This window comes from Taudactylus pleione, unplaced genomic scaffold (genome assembly GCF_031769625.1).
Source record: "Taudactylus pleione unplaced genomic scaffold, aTauple2 ptg000278l, whole genome shotgun sequence".
NCBI classification, from domain to species: domain Eukaryota; kingdom Metazoa; phylum Chordata; class Amphibia; order Anura; family Myobatrachidae; genus Taudactylus; species Taudactylus pleione.
In genome coordinates this window covers 2,249,683-2,268,578 of record NW_028284680.1, presented here as the reverse complement: position 1 = coordinate 2,268,578, position 18,896 = coordinate 2,249,683, and the positions used below count along the sequence as shown (strand labels likewise).

General features: G+C 49.2%; 1 pseudogene; it reads left to right on the top strand.

Moving 5' to 3' along the window:
* Positions 1-18,430: 18,430 nt before the first annotated feature.
* Positions 18,431-18,549, top strand: LOC148513475 (5S ribosomal RNA; annotated as a pseudogene).
* The last annotated feature ends 347 nt before the right edge of the window (positions 18,550-18,896 follow it).

Below are 18,896 nucleotides of genomic sequence, written 5' to 3'. Positions count from 1 at the left end.
AGGACACCAACATTGCCGACATTGCTGGCACCCTGCATTGAGAACACCCCTGCACTGCCACACAGTCAGCAAACCTGCACTGAGGAACCACTATGGATATTAAGCGAGGCTTATTATGAGTCTGAATATGGTAAAAATTGATATCTGCATCCATGAGGAGAGATCCATCTGATTTACAGTCAGGCCCATAAAGATGGCAGCTATACTGGGATGCAAAATCGCAGCTCTGCCGCACACATTTTTATTTATACTTGCTCATGCAACAGCTTACACAACTAGATGGTGTCAACAGTGGTGACCAAACTTCTTCGTCTACCTCCTTGGTTGCTGCACCGTACTATGGAACGCACAGAGGCTACTTCCGGTTCATTCCTTTGTCAGCCCCTGAAGGGTAAAACCGATTGGATGAATTTTATTAAGATCTGCATTGGTTTACTGCTTCAACATACCTTAACATCTGATTAGCTTACGTAACTTAAGTTATAAATAAATAAAGACACGGACACCAGAGCTTGGCTAAAAAAGGTCACAGCTTTTTATTTATAAATTAATCAATCAACCTAACCAGGGTGGCTAAGAGACGCTGCAAGCTCAGTTCTAGCTTTCACCTTGATCAATACTCGGAGGACGTCTAAAACGACCCCCCTTCTAGACGTACTAACGATGTGAGAGTCTCACTTCCCTCCTGGGCCAATCCGAGGTGCTTCCGTACAGACAGCACCCGGGTCCCCCCGCAAAGAGAAGGACAAATTCGCCAGGGGCAATGAGGGTCAGGGCCCCCACAAATTTGCAGCGAACTCCCTCCAAAGCCAGGCCCTAAGAAAGACTGGCCCGCCACCCAAAAACTAAACCAAAAACGAGAATAAATCTTTCACAAACAAACTAGTACCCAAAACATTCAGGTGCATACCATCATGACGAAAGAACTTCCCAAGATCACCAACCAGAAAGCCATGACTCACCAAGACTCCATCTATTTTTTCCACATGCCTTGCAATCACGACATTTGCCTTCTTCCGTGCTCTCTCCAAAGCACCATGCTTACGCTCTCCTCTCTATTTCAAACGAGGCATCATTTCCGACCATACAATCCGAATAGAGGGCCAACGCAAACGAATCCCATTCATCACCTCGCGAAGCCTCACAATTAACTCGACACCTTTCAACTGACCCACATCATTGCCTCCAACATGTAAAACCAAAATTTTTGGTAATCCCCACTTCGCCACCGATTAAACTATCAGAGCCAACACAGATTCCACACGCAAGCCTCTCACACCAATCCAGCGCACTCTAAACCTACTAGGCCACAAGTCCTGCTTTTGTGACAAAACATATTTCTCCGCCCCAAAAATATAGGAGTGGCCTAGCAGGCACACCTGTCCATCTTCCTCCGACAACGCTGTGGAAAAAGAGAAAACCTAACCGTGAGAACCACACCAAACCCAGGTCCAACAGACACAACTTTATAGTAACACATAGCAACTAACTAGCAGGGATGCATAACGGGGGAAACAGGAACCCGAGTGAAGAAGAAAAAACAAAAAACCTGCCCGTGAACCAAATTGGGTCAAATCATGGCTAACGGGAGGAAAAATTAAAAATCTCTTCACACCCCCAATTGCTCAACGCTAACCGTTGACCAATTGGCAGGTAAGCAACGTTTTCGGGTTAATGCAAGGTGCGCATCTATAACGTCTCGCAATGCACATATTTTTTATAAGCAGCCGACTTCCAGCGCCCTACCTTCTGAATGTCTTGTGCAGATGCCCCTGAGAGGGCCGCACAAGTAGCGGCGCCAATACGAAAGGAATGCGTACCATAATCTGAAGGATTTAAACCCAACTCTAACAAACCTTTCTTGAAAACTGCTGCGAGTTGAAACTTGGTGAGGGGCGCGCCATCTGCATGAATTAACCATTGAGCTCCCCCAATAGGACGCAATTCCACATACTGTGCAGCTAAATGAACTGGACAGATACCCAAATCCCGATTCTGATGTAATGTGACCCATTTTCCCCTGCCTGTTTGATCTGTTTTGGAGAAACGTAGTTTGCAAAGTACCGCTGAGTCTCTAAAACAAGGGACCTTATTCAGAGGCGGCCGTACGGTCTACGACCGCACGGCCGCCTTGATGTTTTGCCAGTGCGCATGCGCACAAGGGAGCCGGCTCCCTCGTGCGCATGCGTGAGACCCGCCACGACCGACAGCACCGGTCGTAGCGGGTCTCTTTCCAAAGGGGGCGAGCTGTCGATGTTGATTGACAGCTCGCCCCGTTTGGAAGGCAGGCAGGAGGGGTGGCAGCCCAAACGGAGGCGTTCCCATGGGAACGCCTGCTGTTTGGGGGAGGCCCCACTGACATCACTGGTGATGTCAGTGGAGAGCTTCCGGCTCTGACAGAGCCAGAAGCTCTCCGGGGCTTACGACAAGTGAGACCCTACCCTAGGGTCTCGTCGTAAGCCCCGATGGTCGCGATGGTCTCTGACCATCGCGACCATCACCCGAGCGGTCGTTAGAGCTGTGGGTGTTAACCCACAGCCTAATGACCGCAACAGAGGCGGGCGGTCAGGATGCAAGTGGCCGCCCAGTTTCTGAGCGACCGCTTGCATCCTCCGACCGCCTCTGAATGAGGCCCAATGTCTTTTAACAATAGTCCAGAAACTGTGGAAGTTTTATTGCTCGCTACCAACTCACTCACCCGAAAATCCCCCAAAAATGCCACAGCGAAAGCGAGACGAAAAAGAAAAGCCTCAAACTTATCAGCAGCTATCTTTTCCATTGATGCCAACAAGCCAGACAAAAGCTGCGAATCAACTGGCCGACGAGAGTCAGAGCGCGCTGGTGACCCCTTCGCCCAACCCTTCAAAGACTTCACTAGCATGAAACCTTGGTGGGATCATGCAAACCTTTTAGCTTACAAAAGAAGGAGACGCCCGCGAGTGCAGAACCCATAAACGCTCTGGATCTGCCTTGCTGATATCTAACCCAAACAAAAGATGAAATCAACTGTTCCGGAGACTTACCCTCCATGTCCGGGAGAGCTCAATGCGGGCACCAATCCCGCCAAGCGGCTGAGTAAGCCCGGAAAGTCGATGGAGCAAGCGACCTTAACGCCAAACCTTCTAAGCCGGCCTGATAATCTGCCACACAAACGAGGGGCATACCAAACCAACGTCAGAAGCCGACGGCACAAGCGCCCGGAAGCGATCGAATTGAAATCAGGACAGCGCGTCAGCAATCTCATTACATACACCTTGTACGTGCCTTGCCCTGAATCTAATATTAAACTCCAAGCAGCGCAAAACTAAATGCGGGAGCAAGCGCAAAACAAAAGGTGAAGACGAACGCTGGTTGTTGATGGCGTGAACCACACCCAAATTGTCGCACCAAAATACCACATGACAGTTGCTCAGTCGCACGGACCAAAGTTCAACCGATACCACAACTGGGAAAAGTTCCAGCAGCAACAAGTTGTCCGTCAAACCCTTCTGGCGCCAATCTATCGGCCACGGAGCCGCGCACCATTCCCCATTGAAAAAGGCCCCAAAACCGGACGATCCGGCCGCATCCGTAAAAAGTTGCAACATGCTGTTCGCTAAAGGAGGTGAAGGCCAAATGCGTTCGCATTAAGGTGTATCAAAAACCTGTTCCACATACGAAGATCCTCCTTTATCTCTGCCGACAGGCGAACGTAGTGATGCGGCCGAACCGCCCCAGCTGTAGCCCTCTCCAATATCCTGCAAAACACTCTACCCACGGGAATAATACGGCAAGAAAAATATAAAGAACCGAGAAGAGACTGAACTCTACGTAACCTAACCGCGTCCTCCGCTAAGCAAACTGCAATAAGTTCACGCGATTTCTCCACCTTATCACTCGGCAGTCTACAACAACCCGCCACCGAGTCTATCTCGATTCCCAAATAAGATAAGCAAACAGTCGGACCCTCTGTCTTCTCATGAGCAACGGGGACACCTAAAACTCTAAATGAGGACTGCGCAGAAAAAAGGAGGTCAGAACAAATGTCACTTTCTCCTGGACCTATGAAGAGAAAATCATCCAAATAGTGCGCTATGCCCGTTTTTTCCGTCCCGGCATGTAGACACCACTGAAGAAAGGAGCTGAATTTCTCAAAATAGGCACAGGAAACCGCGCAGCCCATCGGCAAACATTTATCTAAAAAATAACCCCAATCTAACCTAAAACCCATAAATTTCATAGCTTCAGGATGCATTGGCAATAAGCGGAACGCTGCTTCTATATCTAATTTTGCCATCAAAGCGCCATTCCCAAAACTATGTACTAAATTCAAGGTGTCGTCAAACGATTGGTAAACGACCCTACGACAACTCTCAGGTATGGCATCATTAACAGAACCGCCCTGTGGATACGAGAGATGTTGTATCAAACGAAACTTGCCCGGCACTTTCTTAGGAACCACGCCCACCGGAGAAATACAGAGACTTTGCAAAGGAGGACAAGGAAAAGGACCCTCCATCCTCCCGAGCAAAACCTCCGCACGCACTTTATCCCTCAATTCCCCGGGAAAATCCCTGGCAGAGCGTAAGTCTGCGTCGCCCTAACTACCAATGGCCTGTCTATGGGTAAACGAAAACCTTCTGAAAAACCTTCAAAAAGAAACAAGGCATCCTCTCTACATGGGTATAACTGCAACCATCTAAGAAGAGAATCCTAACGGACTGGAGAACTAGCCTTAACCAGTACCCTTGTGTCCCTCGGCACGGTCCTGGGAAACACCTCCTGCCCCACGTCGACAGTCCTTAGCTGGATGTTCACCCCCGCAGAGACGTCAGGAGTGGCGAAAGCGACAGCCTGACCCCCTAGTACACTTGGAGTCGTTATAGGCGAAACATTTTCCTCTCCCCCCTCCTGCCGTCCCTTGCCTGTTGGTAGCATAGCTTTTCCGAGGAGGCACACCGTCCAAGGGAGGCCGACGTTGTTGTGAAACCTCTAACCACACTTCCACATCTTTTACCCCGAAAGGAATAACTAAAGCACCATCATGTTTTTTTCTAAATTGTGAATCATATTCGCGCCATGCCAAGTTACGACACCGGACGAACATGTCAAGCACTAAAAATAGGTACCTGAGAATGTTAACGTGCTCCTGCGCCCTGGTCTCCAAATAACATGTCGCAAATATGAGCATGCCTTTCAACCAAGTATTAAAGCTGCAAAAAGCATCTTCCCCAATGCCTCCTGATGTTTTAGCCTGCGCCAAGCCTTTCTTCATGTCATCCGTGAGTGAGAAAAGGTCTACAAATTTACCCTTACGAATCTTGCCTTTAACACTTTTACGTAAGCCTCGTAGGACCGCAGTATTCGCGCAGTGGACTGTATCTGCCTCCTGCGCTTTAGACCCTGTCTCGTCATTCTTCCTAGCATCGCTACCTGACTTTTTCGCTAGCCGCCGCTTCCATTCTAGCAATCTTTTGGGGGCGAGCAGGGGAACCAGAAGAGTGAGATGAAGAAGAAGAAGAATCAGAAGAAGACAACGGAGTTTCATACTCACCGGAACCAGATGGCAGCGGACCCGCCTCGCCAGACTTCTCCCTTGACGACGCCAAAGCTTTGGATACCGGTGTCGAATCATCCTGTCCCGGAGCAGGCAACGAATGAACCACCGACACCTCACCACTGCGACCATCCGATAATTCTAAACCTGGAACTAAGGAAGACGTGTGAGCCACCGCAGACACAGGCCTGGAAACCTCTGACGGGGGAAGCGGCGCGGTGGCAGCCATAGGAGGAGGAGTGGGTGGTGGCCGTGGAAGAGGCGACAAACTGGGCAGGGGCACAGAAGTGGCCGCTGGGCCAGCGTAAGTGCTGAGAGATGAAACGGGGTAAAGGTGGGAGTGCAACCGGGGCAGGTGGGTAAACTTGCGAAGCCGGCAGGTAAGGGTACTGGAATTGTGCTTGGTGAAAAGCAGGAGGGTATGCCGAGGGAGGGGCCGCAAAGTGGGGAGAAAAAAGGGGGCAGGAGGGACGACAGCAGAAGTGGTAAAAATCGGAGGAGCTACGCCTGAAGTCCAAGATGTCTGACCCCAAGAAAGGCCTGCCATGGAAAGGGGGGCTGGCGCATTAAAGGAGGGTGCCTGGCTGCCGGCTGGAGTGCACCATGGGGGTTGAATTGAAGCCGGAACCATGTGCCCAAAAGATACCCCAGCGATTGGAGTAGTGTGCAATGCTGGAGAGCTTAAACGCGGTGCCAAACCCCCCCGAAAGCTGCGGAAAAGTACCTGGGAAATAGGGAGACCCGGCACCTAAAATGGGCGCTTGCGGCAAGATGGCCGCCGGAACCGCCGCATGGGCCAGGCCGACGGTACCACCGGGGATCAAAGAAGCTGGGGAGGGTGTAACAGCGGTAGACATAATACCCCCCCCGACCCAGCATAAGGCCAGGAAGGGCTGCCGTCATGTAACCCCCGCTAACGGAGATGGGCGGTGCAGCTAGATATGCTGCGCGCACGGCCCGGGCATTGGTGAGTGCGCCGATGGGAGCTGCATTAAGAACAGGGATGCCGGGGGACCCAATGAGCGCAGCTATGCGGCAATGCTGGGGTGAGTGACCGGGGCTGGGCAGCAGCGGAGAGAGCGACCGGGGATACCAAGGCCGCGTGGCTTCCGGCAGTGCTGATGCCGGGACGTAACGGGGAACCAGCAGGGCCGATTGAGATGACACCCGGGGAGGGAGCGCACGCAGTCATGGAAGCGGACCCAGCGGCCGCAGGGGAGCCGCCGGGAAGTAAGACTGAGCCGCCCGGGGACAAATTATAAGATGGGGATGGAGAGGTGGGGGATGACGCGCGGGCGGGAGCCAAGCGCAGGGGACAAGAAAATTCAGCCAGCCGGCGGGGTGGGGGAGCATCGTGACGGGGACGAGACATAGTGTATGAAACAAGGTGGATGATTGAGTGAATGACAGAAGGAATATGCAAATGGTGATACTCAGCCTTTACGAAATTCCACTGAAAAAGAGGCTGAGCTGCCCTCTGACCCTGCATTATATACCCCCCATTTAACTCCTCCTATCCCTCTTCCAATAGGATCAACTAACCAGCTGACACAAACCATTTACCCAGCAACAAGGCTGTCATAAAAAAACAATCACCCAGCAGAAAACCATCAATCTTACCTATCCTCAATCCTATACAGATTTCGTCTTCCAACACCGTGGAGACCCTGGATGCCGGAAACAGCTGCACAAGGAACTGGAAGTAGTTGCTGTGCATTTCATAGTGCAATCCAGCAACCAGGAAGTACACAGTCATCCTGGTATCAGAGCTACAGAAGCTCTTGGCCGTGTTTACACTGTACATCCGACACATTTTGAATGCTTCTATCTCTGAAGTTTGCTTTACACCGTTGCAGGTCCTACTTCCTTCAAAGACCTTAGGACTGTGGATGGGGAAGTTTGTCACACTTTTCGTGAGGCCTGCCTAAGGAGAAGTTTGTTGGAGGATGATGTGTGAACAAACATTCTTAAAATCCCGGGCAACGCCGGGTACTCCAGCTAGTTATTAATAAAAACAAATGCAGTGCCCCCGTAGTAGTGCCCCTTATGCAATGCCCTCTGAATTTGTAGCCATTATGCAATGCCCTTTATGCAGTGCCCTAGTAGTGCCCATTATGCAGTGCCCCATTAATGCCCTTATGTTGTTCCCCCATTAATGTCCCTAGTAGTGCCCATTATGCATAGCTCCCAGTAATGTCCCTAGTAGTGCCCCTTATGTAGAGCCCCCAGTAATATCCCTAGTAGTGCCCCAGTAATGCCCCTAGAAGTGCTCCTTATGCAGAGCCCCCAGTAATTCCCTTAGTAGTCCCCCAGTAATGCCCCTTATGTTGTGCCCCCAGTAATGCCCCTAGGCAGAGCCCTCAGTAATGTCCTTAGTAGTGCCCCTTATGTTGTGCCCACAGTAATGCCACTTATGCAGAGCCCCCAGTAATGCCCCTTTATGCAGAGCCCCCAGTAATGCCCTTAGTAGTGCCGCCAGTAATGCCCCTTATGCAGAGCCCCCAGTAATGTCCTTAGCAGTACCCCTTATGTTGTGCCCCCAGTAATTCCCCTTAAGTTGTGGCCCAAGTAATGCCCCTTATGCAGAGCCCCCAGTAATGCCCCTTATGCAGAGCCCCAGTAATATCCTTAGTAGTTCCCCTTTGCAGAGCCCCCAGTAATGCCTTATGTTGTACCCCCAGTAATACAACTTATGCAGAGCCCCCAGTAATGTCCTTAGCAGTGCCCCTTATGTTGTGCCCCCAGTAATTCCCCTTAAGTTGTGGCCCAAGTAATGCCCCTTATGCAGAGCCCCCAGTAATGCCCCTTATGCAGAGCCCCCAGTAATATCCTTAGTAGTTCCCCTTTGCAGAGCCCCCAGTAATGCCTTATGTTGTACCCCCAGTAATACAACTTATGCAGAGCCCCCAGTAATGTCCTTAGTAATGCCCCTTATGTTGTGCCCCCAGTAATGCCCCTTATGTTGTGCCCCTAGTAATGCCCCTTATGCTGTGCCCCCTCCCAGTATAGAACAGGCCCCACTCACCTGTCTGTGCAGTACTTACCTTTCTTCACGACGGACACTGGGCACCGCTCCAGTCCACGCCGTCCTGCGTAGAAACTGCTACTGACTGGATCTAATTAGATCCAGAGCGGCAGGCGCAGGCTCCGTTCAACGCGGGTGATGTGACCCGCGAACTGCATCGTTGGGAACGCTGCCCTGTGAAGTGATCAGAGGCTTCAGAGACCACTGTTGCCAGCCTGTAAAGTAAACACTGCCCGATCAGAGCTGTGCTGCGATCGTAGCAGGGGTGTGGGCCGCATATTATATATATATATATATATATATATATATATGTGAGTCCACACTCTGGGGCCGCAGAAAATGTTTATTTGGGCCGCATGTCTGACATGCCTGATCTACACCCATAGTCCCAGTGTCCCCCTTTGGAGGAATGAAAAAAATTAGGAGTTGTTGCTATTACAGAGGCCAGCCACAAGGGGGAGCTATGGCCCCAGCAACGAGCCCACACAGGCCCTCATTCAGAGCCGTTCGCTATTTGCGGTTGTTCGTTTAAAAACAAGGGGTGGCTATTCAAATGATCCGTACGCACATTGCAGTCAGTTCACACCTCTAAGTCTGAACGAACGAGCAAAACATACGCTCGTTTATTTGTTAAAAACGCCCCCTGGCCGCTCGCACCATACGTCATGTCCGCTATTTATTAGATTAATCGAGTACATCGACCAGCGTATGAACTGCTCGCTATTCTTGTGGTTGGTGTTTGCTACCACAAATTTGCGAGCAGTTCTGGCTCTAAAATAACCCAGTGACGTGGTCATTGACGCTGCTGTTTTAAATATACACACCCATAAAACGCCCGTTTTGACCTTTAAGCACGCCTGCGTTTGGATATCCACTCCCCATTTTCAAGCACCTTCCCCTGTTACCACCCACATACGCCTCATTCTGTCACTCAAAATAGCAGGCACTTGCTATATAGCGTACAAACGATTTTCGGCCGCACTGACTGGTTCGCGCATGCGTACTAAAAAGCGTACGCATGCGCAGATGTGCAAACATCGCTCGGAACGAGCGTACTGCCGCTAACGAGCGGCTCTGAATGAGGGCCACAGTCTGCTAATCTAGGCCCCAGCAAATACAGTGGAAGGTAGAATATAAATTATTATTATTATTATGTATAATATAAAATATATATCATGCCCACTGTGATAACATATTTGAACCAACAGGATCAGGGGGCACATGGTGGATCCAGCAGTATGTCAGAGCTTCCTTATATGGGGTGAATAGGATTAGGAACCAAGGTGGTTCCTTACGAGCAGGGCCCTCTACCCTCTTGTGCTTCTCCTTACTTTACTTTCATCTACTTCATACCCCCCACTAGGGCACCTAACACTTGGTTGCTTATGCTCGGCTGTTTGTGTGGGTGTTATGGTCGCTAATGTAGCAATGTATATTATCCATGTCCTGTATTGTATTGTTCTGTAAGTCACTGGTCACCTATTTGTTTATGTACTATGTAAGGCGCTGCGGAAGACTTGTGGCGCCATATAAATAAATGATAATAATCTGCAGAAGTGAGTGTGGGAGAGCACTACCAGTACCGCGCCAGCAGGTGCAGGGGCTGTCCCCCGGTCCTAGATGGAGGCAGCAGAGGGTCAGCATGTAGGAGACCCGGCGTGGACCAGCCGGTACACCGCGTCCCAGCCAGAGGAAGGACTAATGGGCAGCTCAGTGAACCATCATTCATGAAGAACTGTTCTTGGAGGACGTTACTGTCCGTGGGATCCGGGTTTTTGTTTTTTTGTTTTCAGAAGTTGGTGGATGTCTACATGGAAAGAAGAGGACACAATACAAGGGGTAGGTGAGAATGTTTTTTTTTTTTTACAGGTCCTGATCAGGAATCTACTGGACAAGAGGACAGACCTGCGCTAGGGACAAGATACCAGCATGCGAAAGAGGATTGCTGGGATCTCTAGTTCTCCTAAAAAGGACAATGTTATTTATTCTATTTTGCAACAATCTACCCGGCACCCACCGCCTATCAACTCAGGCCTGGGGTGCCCTGGAGAGGAAGGGGGTCCCACCACCCCAGGGATCCGTGAAGCTGGTCCCACGGCTGTGGAATTACACCCAAACTAGAAAAAGTCTGGTGCTGGTTGTGTATAATACAAGGGACTCATACTCGTTTTGTCCCCCGTATTTCCACAACCAGGACTGGCTCACTGAGCCTAGTGCTGGTTGATGAAAAGACGGGGGACTCCTACGTCTTTTTTCCCCCATATTTTCACAACCAGGACTGGCTCATATAATCCTGGTGCTGGTTGTGCTTATAGGGGAGGACCCCACATCCTTTTTTATTATTATTATTCTAACACATTTTCTAGTTTTCTCTCACAAAGAAGAATGCATGGATCTCGCTGATCTGTGCGTGCCTCTGTGTAACTCGCACCTGCTCAGGCTATACCCGCTAGCCTGAAGCAGGTCAATTTTATTTTATTTATTTTTACGAATTTTGGTAATGTTTTAGGTGCGAGTTAACAGCTCTCACCCTGTTACATTTGCGAGTTGTATGTGTACATTGTCAAAACATCTGGATGCAATGACTGGTTATGTTATCGTCCTGAGTTTGTGATGGTTGCCATGGTGATAAAATATGCTCAACTAATCATAATATACCAGACGCCTTATTTGTGCACCACTTGCATTACCCATTGTAACACATAAATACATCGCTAAACCGTACAGATGACCGATAGAAAGATTGTGCAAAGTGTTGTTCCATATGTACAATTTTAATATGCTGTTATTTTTAATGGGTGGCACTGCCAAGACGGAAAAGTTCATGCCCAGAGCCGCAGGGGATTAAGGGCCTGATTCAGACACGGTCGCAAGTGCTGAGCGCTCGCAACAGGGTCGATGGTGGCCCACAGCGCATGCCGGCTCCATCGTGCGCATGCGCGAGACCCGGCTAGCGACGGGCACTCCGTCGCCTCGGGTCTCGCACCAAATGGGGCATGCTGTCGATGTTGAGTGACAGCATGCCCCCTTTGGTAGGCATGGCCGGGGGGGTGGCTGCCCAAATGAAGGCGTTCCCATGAGAACGCCTGCCGTTTGGGGGTGGCCCCACTGACATCACAAGTGATGTCAGTGGAGAGCTTCCGGCTCTGTTAGAGCCATAAGCTCTCTGGGGCTTGCGATGAACGAGACCCTACCACAAGGGTCTCGTCGCAAAGCCCGATGGTCGCTATGGTCTTGACCATCGCGACCATCATCATGACCACCCACAGCTATAGCGAGCGGCCAAGAGGCCGCTCCAAAAAAAAATAAACCCGGCCCTGATTCAGAGGGACCGCTCTGTCAGAGCGAGCGGCTCTGAATCAGGCCCTAAGTTCTGGGGCTGACACACCACATGCAGAAATTTCGTTTTATTGTATATGATTTATAGGGCTTTGCCAATCTATGTATGACTTTCCGAGAGAGGTAATAAAGAGGGAAGTAAGCATTTGGCTTCAGGGTAGGGAGGTGTAATAAATCGCCCAAGCACATTTATTTATCTTGAATGCCAGATAAATGGGTGTCCTGTGTGTGGCATTTAGGACCTCATTCAGAGTCGGTCGAAGCGGTCGCACGGTCGTACGCCAACGATGTTCGCTATACTGCGCATGCGTAAAGTCCGCAATGCGCGTGCGCATACTAGCCGCTACGATCAGAAATTTCTCTCTCCTTGAACACAGCCAGGTCAGTAGTTTGAGTGACAGAATGAGGCGTTTGTGGGTGGTAACAGGGGAAGGTGCTTGAAAGTGGAGATCCGTACGCAGGCGTGCCTAATTATGCGAACAGCGTTTTATGGGAGTGCATACGGTTTTATGGGAGTGCATACGGTTTATGGGAGTGCATAATTAACAAAGTAGCGTCATGGCACATGTGACATGGGAGGTTTTTACACTGACATGATCGTAGAGCTTAAGAGAGGATATGGTCAACCTTAAGCTCTGCGACCAGTTCCGATGGTTCCCGATGGTCTTGATTAATCCTTATATGCCCGGAGATGACGTGCAATGCGTACGAGAAGGGGGCATATTTTTTTTAATTCCGGCCGCTTCCTCCCCTTGGTCGGCCAGCTACCGATCCGAACTTAGGGATGCAACTTGCGAGGGAATCATTTGCATATCCGGCCCTTTTTCCCGTACGACCGTGCGGCCGCTTCAACCGACTCTGAATGAGGTCCTTAGTGTGGAACTATCCCATTGATTAAGTTATTATGATGAAAGATCCTCAGATTACTGTTTAAATCCAAATCAATCATTGATTTGCTTCCTGATGACTGAGGCCCTGATTCAGAGCCGGACGCTCTGAATCAGGGCCCTCCTTCTCTTTTTTTAGAGCAGCCTCCTGGCCGCTCGCATAGCTGTGGGTGACCACCCACAGCTATAGCGAGCGGCCAAAAAGATGGTTGCGATGGTCAAGACGAGATCCTTGTCAAGACGAGATCCTTGTGGTAGGGTCTCGTGGCCGCAAGCGCTGGAGTGCTTTCGGCTCTATCAGAGCCAAGTGATGTCAGTGGGGCCGGCCCCAGACGGTAGGCGTTCCCATGGGGATGCCTCCGTCTGGGCAGGCACGCCCACCAAAGGGGGTGAGCTGTCACTCACCATCGACAGCACGCCCCCTTTGTAGCGAGACCCGGAGCAACGGCTTGCCCGTCGCTATCCGGGTCTCGCGCACGATGGAGACGGATGCGTCGTGCGCATGCGCACTGGGCCAACATCGACCCGCTTGTGAGCGCTCAACGCTCGTGAGCGGGTCTGAACCAGGCCCTGAGTTTAAGTCCACATTTGGAAGCCCTTGTTCCTTTTTGCCAGATTATAAATGTGAATGTGTCATAATACCTACGTGCGAGACTGTGGGAGGAAACCAACTAAAAAACAAGGACTATACAAAACCCCCAGAGACAGGGCTCTGGTCACAAGAAAAAACCCTGACCCCAGTGGTGTGAGGCAACAATACTGACCACTGTGCCACCGTGTGCTACAGGCATTCACACACTGCTGATAGGATCTATGGTGTAAGTTCATTCCAGTCGCTCGGAGGCAAAGGCAAGTTCTAGTTTGGCGCCCCCCAGGGAAAATAAATGTAGTGAATATCTATCAATCTATACACGCGTACGCACACAAACGCACTAAGATAGAATGTTTCTATTGGGCTATTTCCTGCAGTCAATTTGCAGGATATCCCCCTGGGAGAAAACATCCATTTTCGTGAGCCATCTGCAAATTTACAGTATCCCCCGAATGTATCTCAGGGGACCACAAAAGATATCAGAGAGATATCTGCTGCAGTCCCCCGATGTTTGCGATGAGACACCTATATGTGGCCAGCTGTACAGAGGAATAGGCGCGGATCAGCTGGAGCCCGCAGCATGCACAGGGAGAACACCTTTGTCGCTGACGTCTGTTGGGATATGTCGCCCCAGAAACTCTTACCTCTACGCCATTATTTTATTTGAAAACAAAACAGCTGAGTGATCTGTCTACAACAAGTCATTTATTGTTACCTAAAAACACCAATCACACATTTCCCTCTACCTGTACCCCCTTCTGTCTGTCCGTGCTTCTACATGTGTAGCCTCGCCAGATCATCCCTTTAATTCAGGACACACATGAATTACACAGATTCTGTGGCTGGCTGACTCCCAGTCCCCATATCACCTGGTTTTCATCAGCCACAGAACCTGTGTAATCCACATGTATCCTGAGTTACAGGACTGATATGGCAAGCCTACACACTTGTGCCCCATTCTGACTCTCAGTTCCCCCTCCTACCATTCTGTGGACCTCATTCAGAGCCGGTCGCACAGAGCGTGCGGTCGGTCTGATTGAGGGGAGGACCTCTTGAATTTTCAAGACGTCCTCCTTTTTGGTGGTAAGGCTGTGGGTTAACACCCACAGCTTTATGACCGCCTAAGGTGATGGTCGCTATGGTCAAGACCATCGCGACCATCGGGGCTTACGACGAGACCCTAGGGTAGGGTCTCCCTTGTCGTAAGCCCCGGAGAGCTTTCGGCTTTGTCTGAGCCGGAAGCTCTCCACAGACGTTTGGGCTGCCACCCCCCTGGCCCGCCTTCCAAACGGGGCGAGCTGTCAATCAACATCGACAGCTCACCCCCTTTGGATCGAGACCCGCTACGACCGGCGCTGTGGGGGGCCATCGACCTGGTCGGAGCGCATCGTCGCTAACGACCGGGTCTGAATGACCCCCTGTGTCTCAATCTCATACCTCCCAACATGACCCTCTCCAGGAGGGACACAATGCTCTGGTCCTGGACTTCCCTGGTAAGAGGCGGGGCTGCAGCACAGTTCAAAATTCAAATAGGGGAGTCACACCAACTGTCATCTCACAGTCTGCCAAACATCACTGGCTGGGACTCACTGGCAGTTGGTGTGACTCCCCTATTTGAATTTTGGACTGTGCTGCAACCCCACCTCTGGAGCCGCCACCAATCATAAATTACCAGGGAAATCCAGGACCAGAGCCTTGTGTCCCTGCTGGAGAGGGTCATGTTGGGAGGTATGCAATCTGTACCCCTTCTGTCTCTCCGTCAGGGCCCTTTGTACCTCTATCTATACCCCCTTTTGCATCTCTGTGCCCAATTTCAATAGTTTTCCTTTTCAAGACTCCCCTTTCTCTCTCCCCCCCTCTATGTTCTGTCCTGACCCCCCCCCCCTTCCCCCACACATGTTGAACGTACTTCCCCTCACTTCGTTATCTTTGCCCGAAAGAGCCAGGGTCTCCTATCCCCTCCATGCCGCTCAGTCAAAGCACTGGTGCCCGTCCGCGGACAACACTGCCCCTGCTAATCTAGGGCTGCTCTCCTGACTGCTGGCTGCTATGATGTTTTACTGACACAGCCCACAGAGCCGCTGACCACTGCTTATCTCTCCCGAGTCCCGGGCCACTCTCTCCCACCGCAGTGACAGCCAGTGACAGCCGCTGGTGCCTTGCAGATTCCGAGAGGACCGGCAGGCACAGGGTCGCAGGCGGTCACATGTTGCCATATACCAATTTAAAAACCAAATCCACAATCTACCCGAGACACACCAAAGGGGCCTGTATAGAAGCCTTTGAAAAAGCAGTAGAACACGACATAGATATACTGGGCAGGAAAGCAAAAAATTCAACATGGAGGAAAAATCAAAATAGGAAACATGAAACCCAACTTTACAAAAAAAAGAAAAATTGGCCCTACAAAACCTGAAAGAGAATGACTCCATCGTTATAAAGTCAGCGGACAAGGGAGGAGGAGTGGTTGTCCTGGACAGAAAATACTACAATCAAGAGGCCCTAAGACTATTGTCGGATCAAGATACATATGAACTTCTACAAAAAGATCCAACATAACATTATAAAAAAGAAATGAACCTTAGAGAAGGAAGAAACAAGGAGATTATGAATACATAACACAACAACATCCAATATTACCGGTCTTCTACTTTCTACCAAAAATTCACAAGACTTACAATAACCCACCAGGACGTCCCATAGTCTCTGGAATAGGCTCACTCACTACCAAACTTTCTGAATATGTAGATGTGAGGATACGGGGTTCTCTCAATCACCCAGACACCGAGCAGATGAAACCAACGTGATGGTTTATTTTTCCACAGCACACAGCAACAGATAATATGTCAGGACAAGCGGTAAATACAGTGAACAGGCAATAAACAGGTAGCAGTCCAGGCAGAGGCAGTCCCAGTAGAGTATAATGTCCCAGAACAATTCCACGAAATAGCTAGAGACCCTCAGTCCTCACAGTAGAAACTATCACTGATCACACTTGCAGTGAACAGCGCATAAGTCCACTCAATCGTTTCCAGGACCCCACACCTAGAAACTATCAGAGATCACACAGCAGTGATAGTCCCTGGGTCCAACCAAACGTTTCCAGGATCCCATACAGTAGAAGCTAATCACAGAACACACAGCAATGAATAGCGTATAGGTCCTTGCAGAATTTCCAAAGTATAAATCCACAGAGAACTGGTGATGGGTTCCACTAGCACCTTAGCAGAGCGAGGCCTCTTAGCCAAAGTCAGCGACTAACATGTGGAGTTGCCTTCGGTGACCTGTTTTGAAATCTTCCAATTTCCCATGATATTGTGACCACCCAGGGGAGGTTGCACCGTTTGCTGATTGGTGCGCGTCCCTTATGCTGTCACTTTCTCCTACCTCCTCCGGGTATCACTTCCCTGACGAACACCTGCTGGGATGGTTCCGTTCAGTCTACCAGGTTCACATGAGGCACAAAACAGGCAAATGGAAGGAGGAGTAAATCCTGAGCGTCCCCTGGGGAGGTGGGAATTAACTTAGAGGGTCTTTTGTTCTGGGAGGTGTCACCTTGCTCTAGTGGTTACGAATAACACAGACCTATGGACCAGGCTAACATCAAGGCTTATCCAGTATTAAACATTACAATTACTTACATTATTACAGTACATAATATACATGCTAATGGAAATGTGTGTCCTGAGAATGATCACACATAAACTAGGAGACGGGAAGGGGAACACAAAAAGACTAAAAAGTAAATTGATCTTTGCAAGGACTGAGATGCTGCCAGTACATTTGTAACACACATCTCATGTCCTCACAGTAGATATCATTCTACAGCCAATAGTCACCCAACAATCAAGCTACCTGAGAGACACTACACAAGTATTGGACTCACTGAATACAACCAAATGGGAAGAAGGACATCTCCTGGCAACACTAGATGTCAAATCCATGTACACATGTATAGACCATAAAACAAGGCTGAAAAGGAGTGGAAAACATCATGAGACTTGACCACAACTGCAAGGAAGATAAAATAGAATTCGTGATAAAAAGCATTGAGGTTATCCTTACCCATAACAACTTTTGGTATGGCAGCCCCCACTATAGGCAGGTATGTGGGACTGCGATGGGGACCAAATTCGCCCCTAGTTATGCGAACCTGTTTATGGCGGATTGGGAGAACAATACCATCTGGTTAAACAGCCAATACAGAGACCATATATCCATATGGCGACGCTACATAGATGACATCATTATAATCTAGACATGCGGGATAGAAACATTCAACCAATTCATCAACTATATCAATCAAAACGACAAATATCTAGAATTCACCATTACATTCAGTACCCACTGCATCCACTTTCTGGACCTAACAATATTTATTGAAGATGGAAGCATCCAAATAAGAACATTCACCAAGTCTGTAGACTGCCATCGATTCATCCCTCCAACAAGCAAACACCACAAAAACTGTCTCAACAGTATCCCGGGAGGCCAGTTTAAAAGAATCAGACGCGATTGTTCAAATCTTTCCACCTTTGAAACACAATCGCCACATCTCAAGTCGAAATTTCTCAATCAGAAATACAATCCGGATACAATATACAAAGTAATATCTACTGCAAGGGACACCGACAGAAGTAGTCTTCTGACATACAAAAAGAAAACAGAAAAAGATACATGTTTGAGATTCATCACCCAATACAGCGACCAACATCAACATATAGAGAAAATCATCCGTACCCATGGCACCTGCTACTGAAAGATGATACTCTGCAAGAGATCATCCCGACAAAGCCACAATTCACATACAAAAAAGCATACCTGATCACTTCACTAAAGAACACAATGGAAGTCCCAACCTTCTAACATTCACCGCAATAAAAAAAAGTGAAAACAGCATGGAGAGGCAGAAACTACCTACGTTCCATGTCGCAAGAAGAAACAAGATGGATATACAAACTGAAAACCCAAAGGTCTTAACATCGACTTTGAATTCTCAGAATTCCTGAAGGAATTAACCCCAAAAGACTGAATAAAGCTTATAATGTGATCTCTACATACATACCATCCTGGCCACGCCCAAACACTTCCGAACTTGGAAGCTAAGTGGGGTTGGGCCAGACCAGTAATGAGCTGGGAGACCTCTCATGAATATCTGGTTATGTAGAAAATATCACTGCAAGCTGAATTCTTCACATAGGGGTTCAAGCAATACTCAGCAAAAAAAGACCGACATTCACCAACCAACATGAGAGAGGGACAATTAAAATTATAACGTGAAAAATCCATCAACAAAAACTATTTCATTCAGAACCTTAAATTTCAGTACATTTCTCCCAACTCCTCAGTCCCCTAATCATAGAGCTACCACAAACACTACCAATAACCACAATACTGTACCACTATCTTCAATATACACTTAAACACCACCACAGAACCAACATATTCCCCACAAATTCACCATACTTAATCTCCTACACTCGCATATAGTTCATTTATTAATCATCCACTACTCAT